The sequence below is a fragment of the Muntiacus reevesi genome, chromosome 10, assembly GCF_963930625.1.
Source record: "Muntiacus reevesi chromosome 10, mMunRee1.1, whole genome shotgun sequence".
Taxonomy (NCBI): domain Eukaryota; kingdom Metazoa; phylum Chordata; class Mammalia; order Artiodactyla; family Cervidae; genus Muntiacus; species Muntiacus reevesi.
The window spans coordinates 78,917,930-78,939,509 of NC_089258.1; the positions used below are offsets into that span (position 1 = coordinate 78,917,930).

The 21,580-nt window shown below is 49.8% G+C and overlaps 1 long non-coding RNA gene across 2 annotated transcripts in view; it reads left to right on the top strand.

Moving 5' to 3' along the window:
* Positions 1 to 2,816: 2,816 nt before the first annotated feature.
* The window catches only part of LOC136176923 (uncharacterized), a 77,745-nt gene continuing 58,981 nt past the window's right edge, over positions 2,817 to 21,580 (top strand). Inside the window, exon 1 of one of the 2 annotated variants that reach the window (XR_010664650.1) lies at positions 2,817 to 2,858. This is a non-coding gene — a long non-coding RNA (uncharacterized lncRNA). Of the gene's footprint in view, positions 2,859 to 9,818; positions 10,233 to 21,580 lie in introns of those variants that run through there. The other variant, XR_010664649.1, reaches the window with a different exon arrangement.

Genomic DNA, 21,580 nt, shown 5'->3' on the forward strand with positions numbered 1-21,580 from the left:
GGGGTGTGCACAGATGAGTCGAAGGGTGACGGACTAACCGGCTAACGTGGGCTCCGGAGGGCTGGTGACCAGCGCCCGGGCGGTTTGGAGGAAGAAGGGAAAACCTGAGGCAGAATGAGATGGTGGGGGTCAGCGCCTCCTCCCCACCCGGGGGTTCTCAGGTGGTCAGGAGGCCCGAGGAGCCCCAAGCCCGCACCTCACCTCGTCTCCTCCCCTCCCCCACCCTCATCACCCCCATCACCCCATCCCCTCCCCTCACCCCTCCCTGCCTCCATCATTCCCATCCCATTGCCTCCCCTCCCCCCTCCCCGCCCCCATCACCCCCATCCCATCCCCTCCTCCTTCCCCTCCCGCCCCCATCACCCCTCCCCTCCCCCCTCCCCGCCCCCATCACGCCCATCCCTTCTCCTACCTTCCCTCCTCCGCCCCTTCCGTCCCTTCCCCTCCCCTTCCCTCCCCTCCCCATCACCCCCATCCCATCCCCTCTCCCCTCCTCCCCGCGCCCCCATCCCCTTTTCTCCCTCCCCGCCCCGCCTCCATCCCCTCCCCACCCTCCGCCGCCTCCGTCCCCTTTTCTCTTCCCCACCCTCCCCCGCGCCTCTCCCATCAGCTCCCCGCTCCGTCTCCGCGCTCCGGCCCTCCGGCGCCCCAAGGCCCTCCGCACGCGGCCACCTTCGTGAGGACCAGCGGTGGGTCCCGCGGCGCGCGCTGGGGCCGGGCTCCCGGCTCCACTCCCGGCGAGGCGCCCCGGTGGCGGCGGGTTAGCTTCCGCTGGCCACCGCCCCCCTCGCTGCGGCCGGCCGAGGCCGTCGCCGTCGCAGTCACCGCCGTCTCCTTCGCACCATTGCCCGCGGGCGCGTTCCTAATCTCCTTCCCCTTCTCTCCCGCGGCCCCCGGGCTTTTACCTGCACCCCAGCGACTCCTACCCAAATGGAAGGGCCCCCTTCCAGTTCTAGATCCCACCCCCGCTCCCCACCCTGCCGCATCCTGCTTCCATCGCAGTAAGCTGGGGGAACGCTCCAGAGTCACCCCGGCATGAAATCCACGGAGACGCCCCCACTGGTACCACCACGTGAGAACACGCAGAGCTGGCGGCGGCGCGGGAGGGGCGCCCACCCCTGACCTTAAGGAAGCTTGCATCCACGGAGCCACATCCTCCCCATCGAGCGGGCCTGGTTGCTGAAGGGATTGTTGAAGGGTCAGTTCAGTTCGGTTCAGTCGCTCAGTCGTCATGGACTGCAGCACGCCAGGCCTCCCTGTCCATCACCAGCTCCTGGAGTCCACTCAAACTCATGTCCATTGAGTCCGTGATGCCATCCAACCATCTCATCCTCTGTCGTCCCCTTCTCCCGCCTTCAGTGTTTCCCAGCATCAGGGTCTTTTCTGAGGAGTCAGTTCTTCGCCTCAGGTGGCCAAAGTATCAGAGTTTCAGCTTCAGCATCATATTCCAATGAATATTCAGGGCTGATTTCCTTTAGGATGGACTGGTTGGATCTCCTTGCAGTCCAAGGGACTCTCAAGAGTGGTCTCCAACACCACAGTTCAAAACCATCCATTCTTCGGCACTCAGCTTTCTTTATGGTCCAATTCTCACAACCATACGTGACTTCTGGAAAAACCATAGCTTTGACTGGACGGACCTTTGTGGTCAGAGTTCTATATTCACATAGTCTAGCCAGGATCCCTTCATATACTGGCTCCCACCTCTCATCTGCTTCTGCTTCCTCTGACCACAGACAGGCACACACAGCTTCCCAAGTGGAAGCTGTCAGTGGAAGTTCTCAGTAAGCCCCCCTGTACTAAATAAGGGACTTCCCAGGTGGCGCTGGCAGTGAAGAACCCACAGGCCAACACAGAAATACAAGAGACTGGGGCTCCATTCGTGGATTGAGAAGATCCCCTGGAGAAGGGCATGGCAACCCACCCAGTGTTCTTGCCTGGAGAATTTCATGGACAGATGAGCCTGGAGGGCTATGGTCCGTAGGGTCGCAAAGAGTTGGACACAGCTGAAGCGACTTAGCTCGCACGCATTCTAAATAAGGGCCAGCATTTTCCTAAGAGAGAAAGCTTTGGGCTGTAGGCGTGTGCCCAGGGCTATGTCTCCTGGGCCTTCAGCTCTGTAATGCATGTGGCGGCTGAACTGTCAGATTTTAGAATTGTGAACACAGCACCCCACCCCCTCTTTAGTTGTGTTGCAGCGCAGACACCCAGAGGTTACAGAAATGTGTACTGTCCACAGAGTCATCTTCTCACGAACGTCAACTAAAAACCACACACCAGGCTCCCTGCTACACGAGCTGGACAAGACAGGGTGTGGTGGACGTTCTGTGGCCTCCAGTTTGGTATGAATCAGATTCTGTGTTCAGCAAGCCTGCCAGTGTCATGTTTGCTATGGTCTGCTTCTGTGCCCGAGTTTTCCCCAGGATGAGTTGTGCGGATGGCCTTCTGCTCGGAGCTTTGGAGCATCTTGTGAAGCCTGCTAGTAGTGAAAGTGAGCTTCTGTCCCCATCTGCTCACCCCCTGTGTCTAGTTAACAGCCACTGAATGGTCAACTGCTGATTCACTGGATGCTCTTTAGTTTGTTCTGTCAGCTGTTTATTCATCTGTAACTTCCTGTTAAGATGCAGGGTGTGCTTTTTAAAGAAGCCTTGCACAGCATAAGTTTTATTTTGGGACTGGATGTGCTAATATATAAAGAGGATCTCCGGGAGTTATTTAGCCTCGTGGGCTATTTTCTTTCAACAAAATTTTGTGGGCACTCCCTGGGTGCCAGGCGTGGTTCAGGATACCAGTGGTGCAGCAGTGAATGAGACTGTCTCAGCTTCCAGAAGCTTGACGTCCACTCCTGCGAGACGCGCGTAAGTGTGAGTGCAGTGAAGTGTGGTACATGTGCAAGGCGTGCGGGGTGCAGAGCAGGGCTGGAAACTCCTAGGAAGCGGACTGAGGGAGTCCCCACGGCAAAGGCTCTGGTAGGGGATTTAGCAACATTTCAGCTGCGGGTGGTAGTGGTTTGTGTAGCCCCTCAGTCATTCCCAACTCCTGTGACCCCATGGACTGGAGCCCGCCAGGCTCCTCTGTCCGTGGGATTTCCGAGGCAAGAATACCTCCGTGGGTTGCCATTTCCTTCTCCGGGGCATCTTCCCGACACAAGAACTGAATCCCGGGTCTCCTGCATGGCAGGCGGATTCTTTACTGCTGAGCCAGCAGGGAAGCCTGGTGGTCACATGACAAAGATGTCCCGTGTGCTGACGATGTGAGGGGAAGAGCCTGAACGTACGAACGTTAATTGAGAGCTATTTAAGAGGCTGTTGCAATGATTTAAGCAGCAATGATAAGGGCCTAATTGAAGATAGAGGGGATACCGTGGAGATCTGAGAATTTCTACAACTGAAGGGGATGGTGGGAGGCGAAGAGGAATTTGAGGAGGCTTTTGTTTCGGGTCCTCGATTAACAGTGTTGCCAAATCAAAGAATGGAAGAGAAAGAGAAGCAGGTATGCCGAGTGAGGGCAGTGGAGATATGGGCTCACTTTCCAACCAGTTGCAATTTGACTAGAAATCCAGCTTTGCAGTTTGAGAAAGAAGTTTGGGCTGGAAATGCAGGTGTGAGCCACAATGATTCTAGTGAGAACAGATTGTGTTTTCTGTTTGTGGTGCTTGACAAAGGACCAGCACTTCAAAAGTATATGGTGTTTATTTTAAAATGTAGTTGTGGGGTAAAATGTAAGTGGATTCCAGATCACAACTTTTTTCTTTAATGGTGTCAGTTTTTCTGGTAGGGGTTCAGCATATCAGGAGAAGAGGGCAGTACAAACTGGACACAGTCTACAAAATGAACTTCAGGGTGTTAACGATGACGTTAAAAGTGGTACTTGCCTTTTCAGGATTGTAGTTACTCAGTCGTGCAACCCCATGGGCTGCAGTCTGCCAGGCTTTTCTGTTCGTGAATTCACCAGGCAAGAAGACTGGAGTGGGTTGTCATTCCCTTCTCCAGGGGATCTTCCCGACCCAGGGGTCGAACCCAAGTCTCCCACATTGTTGGCAGATTCTTTACCATCTGAGCCACCAGGAAAGCCCTTTTAGAATTAGAGATTTAATCTTGACTCTACAGCATTTCAAGATCAAATGCAATATACAGTTTTCCATAGTTCACCAGAGTTGTTTTTTTTAATTTTCAGGATTAGAGATTTAAAAAGCACTTTGATGAACTAGGGGAAACTGTATATTGCATTTGATCTTGCAGTGCTGTAGAGTGAAGGTTCTTTCTAAAGGTGCTATACTAGTTCCTGAGAAGTTGGTGAAAATGTGTCCTTAGCCATACAAAGTAGAATTTTACAGCACAACTTGTACTAAAATCGTCCTTTATATCCAGGAATCTAGGTTAACCCTAACCCTAACTCCAACCCTAACCTGTTTCCTTAACCCTAAGCCTAGCTCCAACCCCCAACCTGCATGTCACACTAACACTAACTCTGGCATGATTCTGCATCTGCGCATCTAAACCAAGTCCTCACCCAAAGCAGAACTTTCACTCTGATGCTAATCACACCCCAGTCGTAACCTGAACCCTAAACCCAAATGCAATGCTAACCCTTAACTCTAACCTAAACCCCATTTCTTGTCACTAACCCTAACCTTTACCCTAGACCTGGCTTTTTTAGGGGTGGAACTATTAGGGGAAACTGTGCTTAGGTCTCTAGAAACTAGATAATCAAAGCTGAGGAATGAATTTCAGACTAAATGAGTAATTTACAAGCAGATCATCAGTGAACCATCTTTCGTGATTAGGTTCCCTGACCTTTCTGATAAACATATCCACTGTCTGGGTCTGGTTCCTGGATGTCCACAGGACTCCCTTGCCTCTGCTCTTTGATTTCACTAAGTGCTTTACTAAATAAGGGTTACTGTGAAAATGCAGTGAAAGTCTCTGGGAGGCAGGATCCAAATGAGAGTACATTTCCAGACTCACAAAGGTGGATGCTACCCTTGACCCGTGTCTTCTAGGACTCCTCCCATAGTGTAAGGCTCTCCTACTCCAAAAGACTGACAGAAGGCTGGTACTGTAAGTCCCATGTGATTCGAATCCAACTGGAACTCGAGGATTAGGCCAGCAGTCTGACAAGGACATGCTGTGTTGGACTCCGGGGGTTTGGGAGGTGAAGCAAGGGACCGCATGGAGTTCAGACCCTTTATAGCCGCGCTGAGGGAAAGGGGTCACCGTGCAGGAAACAGGGAGAGTCTGACGGGACAGGGTGTAGTCACTGCTAGTCTGCCCGGTGCAGACCTGGATACTGAGCTGGTTCAGAGAGTGGATGGTGGTGGTGGTTGTTTAGTCGCTAGTTTGTGTCCAGCTCTTGTGACCCCACAGACTGCAGCGCGCCAGGCTTCCTTCCCTGCCCTTCCCCATCTCCCGGACTTTGCCCAAGTTCGTGTCCATTGCGTCGGTGATGCCATCCAGCCATCTCATCCTCTGTCACCCTCTTCTGCCTTCAGCCTTTCCCAGCATCAGGGCATTTTCCAATGAGTCATCTGTTTACATCAGGTGGCCAAAGTATTGAAGCTTCCGTCTCCCATTTGCATAGCACATAGCTGCTCACTAAACCTTTATGACTCACATTCCGTCCTTCTTAGGACTCTGGGAGGCTGATGAAAGGCAGGTATCAGTATAACAATTTACCTTTACATGTGAAGAAGTGACTCAGAAAAGTTGACTCCCCCTGCCCCAAATCTCCCAGCAAAATTAGCAAAGCAAAGCTTTGAACTCAAGTTGGCCAACTTCAAATCCAATGGGAGGCTCGCTCTATTTCATGGAGTAAATGAGACCTGAGCTGGGCCTTAGAAGACCGAGTAGAGTTTGAAGAGAAGAATATTCTGCTTGGGGTACAGAGTACAAGGAGGTGGCAGGAAGCCAGGAGTGGGGTGGTGAGCAGATAAGGAAGTGGGCAGTGAATGAGGAGGACTGGAAGGGAAAGTGAGCTTTGAGAGCTGGGCAGTGTTCTTGCTTCATGTGGGGCTTCACAGGCTTGCTGGGTGAGTGGCTTAAAGGAAGACCCATCAGGCAGTGGTGTGTGTGTGGGGGGGTCAGAACAGTGGGGTCCAGGGGCAGGAGGCCCGTCTAGGGGGCTTTGGGGTGTAGCTGCAAGGAAGCAGTTGGAACTGGGTGGCAAGTGCTGGTATAGAATGAAAACAAATGGGTTTAAAAAAAGACAGTTCAAAAGGACAGCTTTACTGTTAGAGCATGAGATATGGAGAAAGTGAAAAAAAATCAGAGTCTGCATTTCAGACAACCAGTTATGTGGCCTCCGGCAAGTGATAGAATCTGTCTGGGCCCCGCAGCTGAAGGAAGTGTGAAGGCAGCTCTCACCTCACAGGGGACTGGGGCATGTGTGAACAGGGAAGGACTGGCTTGATGGCTTTTTGTTGTTGCTCTTGTTTTTAATATTTATTTATTTGGCCGGTTTATTTATTTATTTTGCAAGGTGGGGCCCGAGATATCTTTAGTTGCAGCACGTGGGATCTAGTTCCCTGACCAGGGATGGAACCTGGGCCCCTGCATTGGGTATGCAATGTCTTAGCCACTGGACCACCAGGGGCCCAATTGGTTGTTTTGACGAAGATGAAGAGGGGACGATTTTAAAACGGCTAGAAAGACATTCTCAACAAGATCATTAAAATAATGAAAAGCTGGGCATATTGTAAGTGACTCCCATGGGGCAGAAGTAAGTACACTATGAGAACTGTGTTGAAATTACAACCACATTTGAAGAATGTGGAGATGTAAATACTTAACAATATAAAGGTAGGTGGAAAAAGGAGGACGCAACACTCTCTGAATCCTATGAAGAGTAAATACATGTAGAGAAAAAGGCCTGGGAGAAAACACTGAGAGTGATTATCTCTGGGTGATGGGCATGTGGTTGATTTGCATGATCAAGTTTTGTACTTTGGACTTTCTGCAATATCCAAGTTTTGTACAATGAGCCTTGTTACTTTTTTTTTTCCTTTAGAAGGTATTCTTTTAATTAATTTATTGATTAGGCTGCACCAGGTCTTTGCTGTAGCATGTGGGATCCAGTTCCCCGACCAGGGATCAAACCTGGGCCCCCTGCATTGGGAGTGCAGAGTGTTAGCCACTGGAGCACCAGGGAAGTCCTCAGTGAGCCTTATTACTTCTATAAAGAGAAAAAATATTTCGGCAAGAAGAACAATAAGTGAGTTCAACTACTACTGAACCCATGAAACTCGGACTGGGACTTGAACCCACGGTCTTTTAACTGAGATCTCACACAACTGGTCTTAGGGCTTAACCAGGCTCAGGCCTTTGATGTCTCATCACAGAAAAAACTCAGTGAGGCACGAAGTGACAGATAAGAAGTGGGTTTGTTTAGAGAGACACACTCCATAGACAGAGTGTGGACCAGCTCAGAAGGTGAGAGGTCTGAAATGTGGGGTGACTAGTCTCTATGGACAGAGTGGTTTCATAGGCTAATGAGCAGGAGGGTTATTCCAGCTCTTTGGGGGGAGATCTTTGATGGCTTCGGGACTTTCATGGCACAGCTGGGTGTCCCTTAGCTTATGCTAACGTATTACAGTGATGCTAACGTGTGAGGCTCAAGCTTAGTGGAAGGCAACTCTTCTGCCATCTTGGACCTGGATGGTTCTAGCCCGTTGGGCCACGTCTTATGGCTCTGTCGTTCTCTTAAAGGTTGCGCCCTGGCCCTTCCTTCCTGCTTCACTACTGTTTAAAATCTTTAGGGTGTTGTCTCCCTTATAACTGCTCCAAAAGAAAATAGCATAGAATAAGTAGAGAAGGGGAAGAAGTGGCATCCTTCTCTATCTGACTTAGAAAATGTCAGTGAGTGGAATAAATCCTGGGACATGGCAGAGAGGGAGAGGTGACCTTCATAAGAAAAAGGGACTAGAAAGCTGGAGAAGGGAAAATACTGCAGACACAGAAGCAGAACCGGGGATGCATGCCTTCACAGAGAAGAAATCAGAGTTCCTCTCTGTGAGGTAGTCTGAACTTTGGAAGCTGTTTATAGCTCCAATAAATACAAAAGCAGATAAGAATGTAGTTAAGTCCCAGTTGCAAACAATGCTTCATTGTACAGTATTTCAGTAGCTTTCAAACCTCCAGGAGACATTTGCCAAAATTCCTCTTCGTCTCCCACCAGGCCTGCAGAATGTTTTCAACGAACAACCTGCATTCAGGCATAAATAAGAACTGACCATCCAGTGACATCATGAAACATGTATGTGTTGAGAATGTTTTATGAATTTTCATGTAACTAAAATACTCCTAGGAAGTAAGACCATAAACATGCCCTGAGGAAAATAATAACTGAAAACCAATAGGATAATTATCTTAGAATCTTGATATTGATCCATGAAGATTCCTGGCTTTGTCCTTAGTAAATAGATAACGAGGCTTTACCACCGGTGCTCGTGGTAAAGAACCTTCTTGCCAATGCAGGAGATGACAATCAGGTTTGATCCTTGGGTGGGGAAGATTCCCTGGAGAAGGACATGGCCACCCACTCCAGTGTTCTTGCCTGGAGAATCCCAAGGACAGAGGAGCCTGGTGGGCCACAGTCCATAGGGTTGCAAAGAGGCAGACACAACGGAAGCGACTGAGCACGCACACACACTCACACACTCACACACACTCACACACACACACACACACACACACACAGAATTTAATGTGCCAGGGCTGCTGACCGGAGGCCACACAGGGGGTAAAATGGTCGTTGATGCCAAGTCTTCTGCTAAATGTGCTACCTCACGCGACCTTGTACTAGCCCTTAAATAGAAAACCGCAGGAATCATCTTTAACAGGTAACCTCCCAACAAGGGGAGCCTTCCTTTTGACTTATCTTTGAATTTTATTTTACATTTACCTGTGTGTTGTTTTCCACCAAAGGCATGCTACGCAAAGTTCAGGGAACTCTCCCCAAATATCTCTTCTCCTGCCTCCTCTTACCTTGGCTTTGTCCCCTCAGCGTCTGTTGAGGATTTCACGCGGCCTTATCACAAGTGACATGCTGGGGTCTGCATGGTGGAGGGTCGGAGTCCTCTAAACAGAAAGTTCCCCAAGCCCCAGGAAATGCCAGGTCTGAAAGGGTTGGGGGCAGCAGCCTCTCTGTCTGGTTTTCTTTTGGATCAGCTTGTTACTAATTTCCTGGCTGTGCTCACACTTGTAAAAATGGCATAAAAGATTATAAACAAACATAGTAAGGATTGGAAGAACCTGAACATCTCACTACCGCTCACCATCTGCCTGTATTTTATGTGGCAAGTGGGCAAAACTGCTCTGGGGAGAGATGGGAGATTTTTCTTTTTCCCCAGTTGTAAGATATTTTTCAAATAGAGGTTGTCAGAATAAACACTATCCTATCTTTTGCTTATGATATCACTGTAGAGAATGCCAGAACATTAGGTAAACAAAATTTCACGTGTACATTAGAGTACGTGTACAACGCTAAAGTGTCTGCAAGGACCAAGGTAACACTGCAGGGAAGGAAAGACAGAGGATAAGAACAGAGTGGAGCTTTTTGACTTGATAAAAGTGAAATAATTCGGCCTGAGACGGCTTTCCAGTTGGGGCATCTCGTTCCGTGTGTTCCCTTGAGTGACCGTCAGAATAAGCTCCCAATCTCCACGCCGTGTGTAATCAGTATGACATCTGGGCTCCATCAGAGGCCACTGTTTCTCCAGCGTTAGCCAAACCAGCGCACTTCCTGCCGCTGGATTAAGTGTCAGAGCCGCCGGGTCTGGTTACCCTCCGGCTGTTTTCTCTCGGCTGGCAGGAGTGCCCCTGCCCGGACTTGCGTCTCATTCTCGTTTTGAAAAAACTCACTCCTTTGACAAATACTCACAGGCAGAGAGCTGCGGGGTTGCCACAGCTACTTGAGGAAGCTTCTACTTCCTTTTGTGATTGATGACGCCTACTTTGCTTGACACATGTACGCTTGACAGCTTTTCCTGCCCAAGTAATTCGGAATTGTGTGGTTTTCATCGTGGCCTGCAGCGAAGAAGAGGAGAATGAGGGAGAAAGTCATCTGAAGACTTTGCAGAAAGAAGGGATTGGGGTTCTGTCCTGTCATGGAGTCACGGGGGTAAACCAAGTCATAACACCAGGCAGCGGAACTGGCTGAATTTTATGTATTAAGTGTCAGATACAACTGCAAAACCAAGTGGAGCCTCTCCAAGGAGCTGGCCAGATGCAAGCCTGGTAAGTCAGTGCTTAGGATAGAAACTTTCTTGTGAAGCAAAACACCAGTGAGAATACGCGTTAGGAAGAAACGTTTGAGCCTTTGGAAAGTTTTATCCTTTCTATAACTGTGACTGTGGAAAACTAAGAATTCTCACGTGGTGGTGCCTGTTATTTGGGATGTTTTGCTGGGCTGCTTTGGGGTATGTTTTCCTTTGGTGGAAGAATAGTCAGAAAGATATGCTTGGCTTTTCTGTCTAAATCTCTTCTAGCATAAAATCAAATTGCCAGAGACCTGGTGTTTGAGGATCTAGGCAAACTGATGACCTTGAATTATGCTCTTCTTTTAGTATGTTCTGAAATGTCGATCCATTGAATGTGTAGAGCTCCCATAAACACTCACTGAGGGAAGGGTTTATTGGAAAACTCAAGTCTATTCTGATTTAAGGAGCTCTAGATCCATAAAAAAGAAAGCAAGAAAACTTTGCTTTTTGCCCTTTGTTTAACAACATCTTTATCATTAAAGAGATAAAACCATAACCAAAGCAGCTGATGACAAATACATTATGAAGAAAATCTGTAAACGGCAAAATTGTTAGAATAAGATCATGTATTTCCAAAAAAAAGTTGAAGATGTAAATTTCAAAAAAAAAAAAAAAAAAAAATAGAAGAAGCCAAGTAAAAAAGATAACTTTTTACTTTCTGCTTATCCATAAAAAATTGCCTCTGTAATTTTCATCTAAGATGGCCTTTATGTGGTGCTTTGCCCTCATTGAGCACATGGGGGGAATAACTAAATGTGAAATTACTGCAGTTTATTAAATGTCAAAGAGGAACCTGTTGAGCAGACAGATCAGATAACCAGCTGCTGTGCGGAGCAGTTGCCAGCCACAGGAAATGTCAGCGTTCCCTTTAGAGACGGCCGATGACTACACAAAATGCATAGCCCGTAAATAATTAGGAAAAAAAAAAGATGAGAAAGCATGCCACTTGTGTTAACCTATATGTTCCTGAGAAGAGTAAGTATTAGCATGTGTCGGTAGTAACAACGATTCCATGTGATTGAGATGGAAACTGAGACCGTCCACTTGTGGCCTAATTCCACAGGCTCAGTTAGACACGGGCAGGATGCGAGCAGAGCAGAGCGGTGGAATTCCGGGGACACGTCTTGGAGGAGGGGAAGGCTCTGGGGCTATGTGGATATGAACTGAAAAGACAAGTGTCCCAGGAAGAGCTCTTTGTCATGAGATGGGACTTTCCCCTTCTCTGTCCTGGGGATTTCTCTTCCCTGAAATGAAGGCAGATGGTGTGTTGCGTCTGCTTTCTGGAAGCTCTCTCCTTGTCTTTGGAAAGGAAGAAAGAAAATTCCCGTGGAAAGGATCCTGGACAAGTTAGGAAACCCTAAGAGGGTCCATGGAATCCCTTAAGAGGTCCGTCCTCGGCTGGACTGGAGAAGGCCCATGACCCTCTTGCAACTTGCTGTAGAAATGCTGGCTGAAGAAGCACTGCTTTGCACGAGGAACAGGTTTGAGGGAAAGGACACGTGTGGTGGAGGAGAGACGCCGCCTTGAGAGCTGGGCTCGGGCTGCCCCAGCACCACGCTGGGTATCTCAGGATATTTAGGAGAAGGGCCAGCCCCGCCCAAGACCCTTGCACTTTGTGTGTGTGTAGGGGGAGGGGGGGTGTCTGTGTAGAGAGAGGGCAGAAAATGCTTCTTTCCCCGTGCAAGCAGAGACATGTGACGCCTGTGACTGGGTTAGTTTTGCCCAGGCAGTGGTAGAAAGGTACAGAGGGTCCAGACCATGGGAGACGAGAGGCTTTTGGAGGTAGCCCTGAGCTTGATCCTGGAGGGCTGAGATGGAGACGGGGACGCACGCGGGGAACCAGATTCTCGAGCGTTGCCAAGCTATGCTGCGTCGCTCAGTCGTGTCCTATTCTTTGCGACTACATGGATTGTAGCCCGCCAGGCTCCTCTCTCCATGGGGATTCTCCAGGCACGAATACTGGACTGGGTTGCCATGCCCTCCTCCAGGGGATCTTCCCCACCCAGAGATCAAACTCAGGTTTCCCGCATTGCAGGCAAATTCTTTACCAGCTGAGTCACCAGGGAAGCCCTTCTAGAGCGTTAAGACCCCAGTTGGGACGAGAGGTGCGTGGCTCAGAGGATCAAGGTGAGCAGAGAAGTAAAGCTGGTGATGAGTTCTGACGGAAGGGGCTGGTGGGAAGGAAGGAGTCGTGGGGAATGACTCTGCACCGGTGTCTGCTCATATTGTGTGTCTGGGGCCTGGGTGAGCTGGGCATGGCCACGGTGACCTGAAGGCTCTGTGGCACTCGGGCAAACGGGATAGAACCTCATGCATGCCCGCATGCTAAATCGCTTCAGTCATGTCGGACTCTTTGCAACCCCATGGACTGCAGCCCGCCAGGCTCCTCTGTCCATGGGGATTTTCTGGATGAGAGTACTAGAGTGGGTTGCCATGCCCTCCTCCAGGGGATCTTCCCAACCCAAGGATCGAACCTGTGTCTCCTATATCTACTGCATTGGCAGTAGGTGGGTTCTTTACCTCTAGCGCCACCTGGGAGGCCCACAGAATCTCATATTATGGTCTAAAGGTCACCCTGGGAAACCTATTCCATCTCCCTCTTTTCCCTCTCGTGAGTGGAGCCCAGAGGCGAATCCAGAGTCCATTAGCAGTCATGGCAGAGCCCCTCCAGAACCTGCCTCCTCCTCCCGCCCACAGACGGTCAGCCTGTGCCTCGAGGCTGTCGAGACTCGCCTCTGTTCCTTGTCCCTTGCTCGTACCTGTCACCCCGGGGAGCCCCAGCCCCGGGGACCCCAGCCGTCCCTGACTTCTGTTTGCCTTGAAGTTCTGCAGCCCTTCTTCCCCCTGCCTCTCAGCCCTCCCCAGCTCCTGGAACCTTCAGGACGCCCCTGGAACTCACCGCTGTCATCAGCTCATGTCTCCGTATCCCTCAGCTTTTCCTTCTGGGCAGTCCCTCCACTGCCTGACTGAACCCGAGTCTCCTCGGAGGACCCTGCAGCTCCCCAGGTGAGGGGAGTGGGGAGTGTCCTCTCTAAGCCCCATTACTCCTTTCCACAGCCTTCCCCCCATCCTGCCACCTCCCAGTTCTGACCCCCGCGCCATCAGACTCCGCCACCCACTCCCTCTCAGTGCCAGAGTCATCAACTCGGGCCAAGCGTAAGGTCTAAGAAACTTCAAGCTGCCTTGACCTCTTGGAGCCTCGCGGGCACCAAAGACCTAATCACGCGTGGCCCTGCTCTCGCTGGATGTGCTCCCAGCCAGGAGGAAAGGCCGCCTGTACACCGGCCCCGGTCACCTGGATCAGGCGTGCCCCGACGGGTCCTCAGTCTGACAAGGTCACTTCCCTGCAAAATCACCCCGACAAGCCAGCCGGCCCCTCCCGCGCCCTCCTGCCCCTACAGAGCCTGCCCCCTACGGAGGCTTTGCAGGTTCACTGCCATTTGCCATCTGGACCGCAGCCCGCGTGTGACCGTGTGCACACAGCGCCCTCCTCCCGGCTGTGAGGGCGTGTGGCTTGTAAACCACCCTCCCCTCTGGCCCCGCCGAGGGTCCCGGGTCCCACCCTGTGCAGCAGGGACCCCGTCTCCCGGCAGTGGGGGAGAGGGGCTCACGACACTCCTGCCCCTTCGTTGCTGGATCCTTTGAGCTCCGCATCAGATCACTATCGCTCCTTTCAGCTCTTTTTGCGTGTTACCTGTGGTTGATTTCAGGGCCCCCGTCTCTGATCCTTGCTGTGCCCTGGCCCTTGGGTCTTCTCATTCCTGGTCCCCATAATCCTGTCCTCCACTCTCGGCCAGCCGCTCACCTCCACGTCCTCACCTCCCCTGGCCTTCATCTCCTGCCTCCCACGTCCCACCTCCACCCCCATTGACCTGCCCAGCACCTTGAGCCCAACAGCCCTTTGATCCCAATGGGACCTTCACTCCACAGACCCGGTCACCTGTTCTCCACCCCCATCCCCTGCCTTCCCTCTTCGCCCAGTTAAAGTTCTGCCACCAGTTAGTACAGTCACAGTCTTGGGGACACCCTGGTCCTCACCCAGGCGTCCCTTCTTCATCCTTCTCAGTCAACAAAGCCACAGGTCCGCCCCCTCCCACCCTCCCTGCCCTTTTTTTCTCTGCTCCATGACTGACTGCACAGCCGAGCCTGGCTCCCCCACACTCACATCACACCCGCTCACTCCGCATTCACAACCAGCATCCCTGGGTGGGTCTAGAGAATGTCCTGTATTTCCCTGGGGTTTGTGTGTTCTCCTGCTACCTACAGAGATCTTCCGTGCCCTTTCCTCTCTGCAAAGGGCATCTTTCCCCCGTGTTCACTCTCAGCTGACGGCTTTGTGTCTGCTCACTGAGAAAGCAGGTCATCCGAAGGGACCATCCAGACCCCGCGCGCACATCCTGTCAGGAAGCCCCTGACCCTGTGTTCCTGCTCCTTCTCCAGCTGTCCAGGCTCCTGGGGCCAGCGGCCTCCCCAGGAACCAGCCCCCTCAGCATCACCATCACATCTCAAGACCCGCCTCCAGCAGTCGAGTCCCTTCTCTCCTGGGTCATTCACACCAGAAAGCAAGCAAGCTTTGTTTCTCCCATCTTAAAAAAAAAAAAAACACAACTTTTTAATTGATGTTATTTTTTCCCTCATTATTTTTCTGCCCTCCTTCACGAAGAAATTTCTCCATTTCTCCACTTTCTCTTGCCCCATTCCTCTTGAATCTGCTGCGATCAGACCTCATTCATCCACTTCAGCAAACCCCTCTGGACAATGTCAATAAAAATACCTTCAGGCGTGGCAGTCCCGTCTCCAAACTCATCTCAGCTGACACGGTCGAGCTCAGCGTCCTCCTGACGTTCCTCCTTCGCCTTGAACCACGAGTGCTCGTCTGGGATTCCTTCTGTCTCACTGGTAGCTCTATGTCTCCTTGGCTGTTCCCTCCTGCCTCCACCTCTTTACCATGGAGCTCCCAGGGCGCTGGACCTCCTTGAAAGCTCTCTTTGGGTGATCTAACCCAGGCTCATGGCTTTAAATACCAGTCACGTGGCAGCGATTCCCCAATTTAACACCCATCTGGGACCATCTCCCTTGAGCTTGAGACTCACAGCCAGCGCCCACTCGGTGTCTCCCTTGGATGCTGTCAGAGTCTCATCAGAAAGGCAGAACCACTGTGAGTGATGCAGCAGCTAGAATTTCTGCAGCCGCGGGAGCTGTTGAAGGGTCTGTGAAGAGCTGCTGGCTTTGCCTCCAGGGGCAGGGAGCCCATGGATGCTGTGGGTCAGCTGAACCTGCACTTGGGAAGAAGAGCGGAGCCTGGAGTGGGAGGGAGTTGGACAAACTGCGGCCACATCTGCCTCTCAGGGCCTCTGACCTGGACCACAGGAGGGCCTGCTGAAGAGCTGCGGGCACCTGAGCCGGTCGGCAGAGCGGGGAGGGGAGGGGAGGGTGGTGGGGTGCGAAGGGGCTGCCTCCTGCCTGGCTGCCCGGCGCCCCGGTGCGTCAGGGCCCGTCCAGACCCCAGAAGCTGCCTCACCTCCACCTCCAGACTGCGAGGATCGTCTGTGACCCACCCGGGAGCCTGGGGAAGGGGTCCTGGGAAATGGGCTCCATCTCATTAATAGCTCGAGAGATGCAGCTCAGCGCCCTCCTCACCTCTAACGACTCTCACACCGCAGGCTCCAAGCTCTCCCCTGGAATCTTCTCCTTCTACACAGCCCTTCTCCATGCTTCCAGAAGCCTCAGCGTCCTTCTCGGTGCTTCCTTTTCTCTCCACCCTGCATACCATTTTCCAGGAAGTCTAGTCAGCTCTGCCAGAATCTGACCCCTTGGTCCGAGTGCGGGGGTTTCCGCCTGGACTTCTGCAGGTGGGAGGTTGCCCTCTGCCCCCTCACAAGCCCCCTCCCCATGTATTTTTCACACGGCATCCTGGGCGGCCGCTGTGAAGCTCAAGGCAGGTCCCACCGCTCTGCTGCCCAAACTCACCAAGGGCTCCTTGTCGTTAGAGGTTGTTCTCATTATTGGTCATCCTAATTTGATTTTTTTTTAAAGCCTAGCTTAATTTTATGGGAACAATTAAAAGCTCATATCAGTTAAATAAACACTGACTAGAAAATTCAGGCATTATGTCTCACAGTTGTAAATTGGAGTGTGAGGCAGTCAGGTAACTTTAAATTACAGATGATGTGTATTAAGTCAGCTAACATCTCTTGTGTCCCTGAATACATTTCTAAAACTTGAGGTGTTTTTCAGTCATCATTCCTGAGGCTGTTTTATATTGATTTAGTTTAGTTTAAATGTAGTAGAGGATTCGATTTTTTTCTTACTTTTTGAACAGGGATCAAAATCTCTTCCAGCTTTCTCAGTCAGTTCAGTTCAGTCGCTCAGTCGTGTCCGACACTTTGGGACCCCATGGACTGCAGCACACCAGGCCTCCCTGTCCATCACCAACTCCCGGAGTTTACTCAAACTCACGTCCGTCGAGTCGGTGGTGCCATCCAACCATCTCATCCTCTGTCGTCCCCTTCTCCTCCTGCCTTCGATCTTTCCCAGCATCAAGGGCTTTTCCAATGAGTCAGTTCTTCTCCAGCTTTCTAGTGCTGTGTAATAATTAACTCTGAAACTTAGCATCTCATAATAAAGGCTCTTGAGTAGCATTTCTCGTGGGTTTTGTGAATCAGGAACTTGGAGTGGCTCAGCTGAGTAGCTCTGGCGACTGTGTCTGCTGGGATCAGCAGTGTGTGGAACGTCTGGGCGCTGGCCAGGCATTTTTCCTGCCATGCCATCTCTGCTTTTGACTAAGGAAGCTTGTGCTTCCTCATAGCATGGCTGCCTCAGACTTCTACCAGGCGGCACAGGGCTCCTAAAGCTAGTGACCTGAGAGGGAGAGACAGGAGGAAATTATATTGCCTATAATGACTTTGCCTTGGAAGTCATCCTGTGTTATGTCCGCCATTCACTGAGACAGTCATCAAGTCCCATTTGCACTCAAGGGGAGGAGACCTAGACTCCATCTCTTGATTGGGAGAGCTAAAAAGTTCTGCAAGGGCATGTGAGGGTCAGGAGTGTCGTCATGGCCATTTTTGGAAGATACAACATGCTACAATTTGTCCTCTGGTTGCTGTCGTCCATATCCCCTCCGTATGCAAAATGCATTCAGCTCCCACCCCTCAGAAGACCCCCAAATCTGTGCATTAAGGTATCAGGCTCAGGCTTGAGGTTCAGGATCAAGTTATTTAAATCAAACCTGGGACTTGCCTGGTGGTCCAGTTGCTAAGACTCTGAGCTCCCGATGCAGGGGAGCTGTGGTCAGAGAACGAGATCCCCCACGCAGAAACTCAAAGGCTTCATGCTGCAACTAAAGATCCTGCTTGGTGCAACGAAGATCAAAGGTCCCGCACGCTGCCGCTAACACCCAGCAGAGCCAAATAAATAAATACTTAAAAATAAATAAATCAAGCTTAGGCACAGCTGAGACTTCTCAAGTGCATTTCTTCACATACAGTTCCTTGTGTAATGTTCCTCTCAATCTTGCAAACTAGACAGAACTTACCTGCCCTCTGCCCGTGCAGCTCACCCTCGTGGGACAGCAGGGGATAACCTCTGTAGATGCTCCCACTCAAAAGGGGGTCAGAGAAGATGCACAGCCATGCTAAAACCCAGCCCTGCACATGCCGCTGGGTCCTTGATTAGGTCTCAGGCCTGTGTCTCTAGAAACAATTCCTGACAGCTCTTTATTCTGCCCTCTCAGCCCATAATTCCTCCCTGGGATTAAAATGTAGTCCGTGTTTGCAGCTGAATGGTTTTCCCATCCTGCTTCTTGCTTGTGAGTCCAGCGGTCTCTTTATTTTATAATGTATCTACCCTTTTCCGTCCCCGTTGATGTTATCTTCTGCTGCCACACTTTTCTTGAAAGCTTTGTGGGTTTCCTATGAATCATACTGAGGTCTGTTTGGTAGAAAAGTAGTAAGATATTTAAACAGAAAATTTCTCAGAAAAAAAAATACAGATGGCCTTCAAATACGTGAAAGAAAGCTTACCCTTGCTCAAAGTAAGAGAGATACAGATTGCAATTCAATAAGTCAGCAGGAGGGGGCTTCCACGGTGCTAGTCATGTTTTCTATTTCTTCAGCAGTGTGCTAGTCATTAGGGTGTGCTCATTTTGTGAAAATTCACCATCTCCGCGTTTCTGATAGGTACACCTTCTGTACATACATTATACGTAAACAGGATAACAAGCAAACTGCATGGAAATACCATATTTCACTTACCAATAGGCAAACATCCCGAAGACAGACAATATGTCCCGTAGAGAAGGCAGTGGGGACACAGGCCTGCTTATCCAGTGCTAGTGAAGCTGCCAACTGCCAACACGCCCAGGGGTGTTTCACAATGTCTGGAAAAATTAGGGATGCCTTCTTGCTTTGATCTGGCAACTCCATCTCTAGGAATGGATGTCAAAGATATGCTGGCATCATTACAGAATGACAGCATGCACATGGCTGCTTACTGCTGCCTGATTTGAAATAGCAAGCGATGGTAAAAAATCCAGATGTCTGTCAGTAGGAGTTGGTTGCTGTTCCTTGCACACGAAGTGTCACCCCGTAGCTGCAAAAGGGGTGCGAATGGTCTGTACACATCCCCCTGGAGGAACGGTACCCAGAACCCTGAGCTATGGAACATTGCTGAAGAGATAGACCTGGTAAAACAGTATATGGATTCACCTCGAGTTTCAAAAAGAAACAAGTGAAGTATAAATAAAACTAATTTAAAAAAATGCTTACCTTTGGGGAGAGGGGGATTAGGGTGGAGGGAACCAAAATGAATCTCTACTTTGGAAACATGCAATGTTTTACATAATTTTAAAATTTAAAAAGCACCTTTAAAACAAGACAAAAGGAAGCGAATGAACCTAACAATCGTATAGCAAGTTTGTGAAGTTTAGACTGAGGGTGAGTACAGTGAGTATAAACTGTGTCATCCTGAATGGGGCACTTTGAGGGTGAGAAGGGGTGATTTTAATAATTATTCCCAGACAACAGGTGTAAACTGGACTGACCTGGGCCCATCAGGACCCATGACTAGCCTAGTGATGGTTGGATGCTCTCAGGAATTACTTTTATTTCTGTTAGGTGCAGTGCTATCACTTAGAAATGCATATCAAAGTGTTTACACGAACTAATGTGTGGGATTTGCTTGCAAACATAGCTTCTCAAGGGCTTCTCAGGTGGCTCAGTGGTAAATGATTCGCCTGTTAATGCAGAATATTAGGGTTCACTCTCTGGGTCCAAAAAATACCCTGGAGAAGGGAATGGCAACCCACTCCATTATTCTTGCCTGGAGAATCCCATGGACAGAGCAGCCTGGGAGGCTACCGTCCATGGGGTCACACAGAGTTGGACACAACTGAGTACTGAGCGTGGGGCATGATTGCTTCTCAGAGCGCGAGTGCGTCAGAGTCACCTGGAGAACGTGGGAAACACAGAATACTGACCCTCACCACAAAGACTGAACCAGTGGGTCTGGAGTGAAAAACTCCTTTTCCACCAGAGTGCGGAATAAACTGGCATTGTTGGGCTTTAGGCTCATTTTTCTTTTAGCAACATTGTAAAACTTTTCAGTTCAGCTACAGTGTAGGTCTCCCCACCAGGAACTCTGTATCTACATACACAAACACATCAGCTGCTCATCCTGGCTGTCCCTGTGAGGCTAGGTGTGTGTGTGTGAGTGTGTGAGAGTGTGTGCGTGAGTGTGTATGTGCGTGTGTTAGCGGGCGAGGGCTGCAGTGAGATCACTGTTGAAGTCAAGCCGTGAGTCTGGGAAGTTATTTTACTATTCTCTCCACCTTTGTGTATGTTTGAGAATTTCCTTAATTATACATTTATGAATGTTTGTCAATTCAGGAGATCCTATGTCCAACTCAAAGGGAACCTCCTATGTTACTTTGATTCCTTTAATCAGATCACACTGATTTTTGTTATTATTATAAGAATCATATTTATACTTATGTCAAAGCAATGTCCAATAAAAATGAAACACATTTAAAAAGTTTACCCTAAATACTACCATCTGTGATCCACATTTTATGATTTTAAGTACAATTGTGACTCAGTGCAGTAAAGAAACTACAGAATTTGATCAGACTGTGAATTTGAAAATAGGTATAGGAAATTGTTGTCATATTTTTCTTTAATGCAGAAGGAGTTCTTCTAATCATGCTCCTGTATTGCTGTCTCTGTCACAACTTTTCCTCAAGTTTTCGCTTCCTTTTCTGACGCTGTACCTCTTCTTTTCTCTTTTTTGTTCACCCTCTTCTGTCTCCTTTGTATTTTCCTTCATCCTTTCTGCCTTTCTAAAGGCATTTTAGATATTTTTATTTTTAGGTAAGGTCCTGTATCATTTGGTCTTCATTTGCAAAATGATTAGGTTATTTTGTATTTTTCCCTTAAAAGCTGAATTGCTTTGAGATTCATATGAGGTCTTTGTAAAAAAACACACCTTTTTATTTTGTATTGGAGTATTGATTGGAGTTATTGACCCGCAATGTTGTGATAGTTTCAGGTGGCTAGCAAAAGGACTCAGCCCTACACACACGTGTATCTGTTCTCTCCCAAATTCCCCTCCCATCCAGGCTGCCCCCAACACGAGCAGGGTTCCCCGTGCAATACAGTAGGTCCGTGTTGGTTACGTGAGGTCTTTAGTTGGCTTCTTTTAAAACACCTGAGTACAGGCAGTAGATCTTCATAGGGAAAAAAACCAACAAACAAACCCCGTTGTGACAGACCACACCTTCTGGCCTCTGTAAGCGGTCTGGTTTCTTCCTGCATATGCTCCTGGGAAGCCTGTGGTCTGACTGGAACATGGACTTTTGCACTAAACTCCGAAAGGCCCACTCCAGGCAGGCTTCCCTGCCTGCTCCCTGAATCCTGTGATCTGGTTCAGTAAGGGAAGATGCTGCAGCGTCTCATATTTCTTTTTTACAAACTTCGTATTTTGCATCAGTTACAGAAGGACAGACCGTGACCCACACAGTTGTGCCGTGTGCCACGTGTGCTTCAAGTGCGCTCGTGAGTGACGTGGACTCACCCGGTTCTTTGGGCTGAGACAGCCGCCAAAGCTGGCGATACAGATGCTGAGAGATCTGTGTAGGAGATGATGGCAAACCTGAAGGCCCTCTAAGGCTCCAGGCAATCCTGGAGTGGATTACCATGCCCTCCTCCAGGGGATCTTCCTGACTCAGGGATCAAACCCAGGTCTCTTCTCTCTCCTGCATTGGCAGGCGGATTCTTTACCACCAACGCCTCATGGGCAGCCCATTAAATGTATGTGGTATGTCAGTTA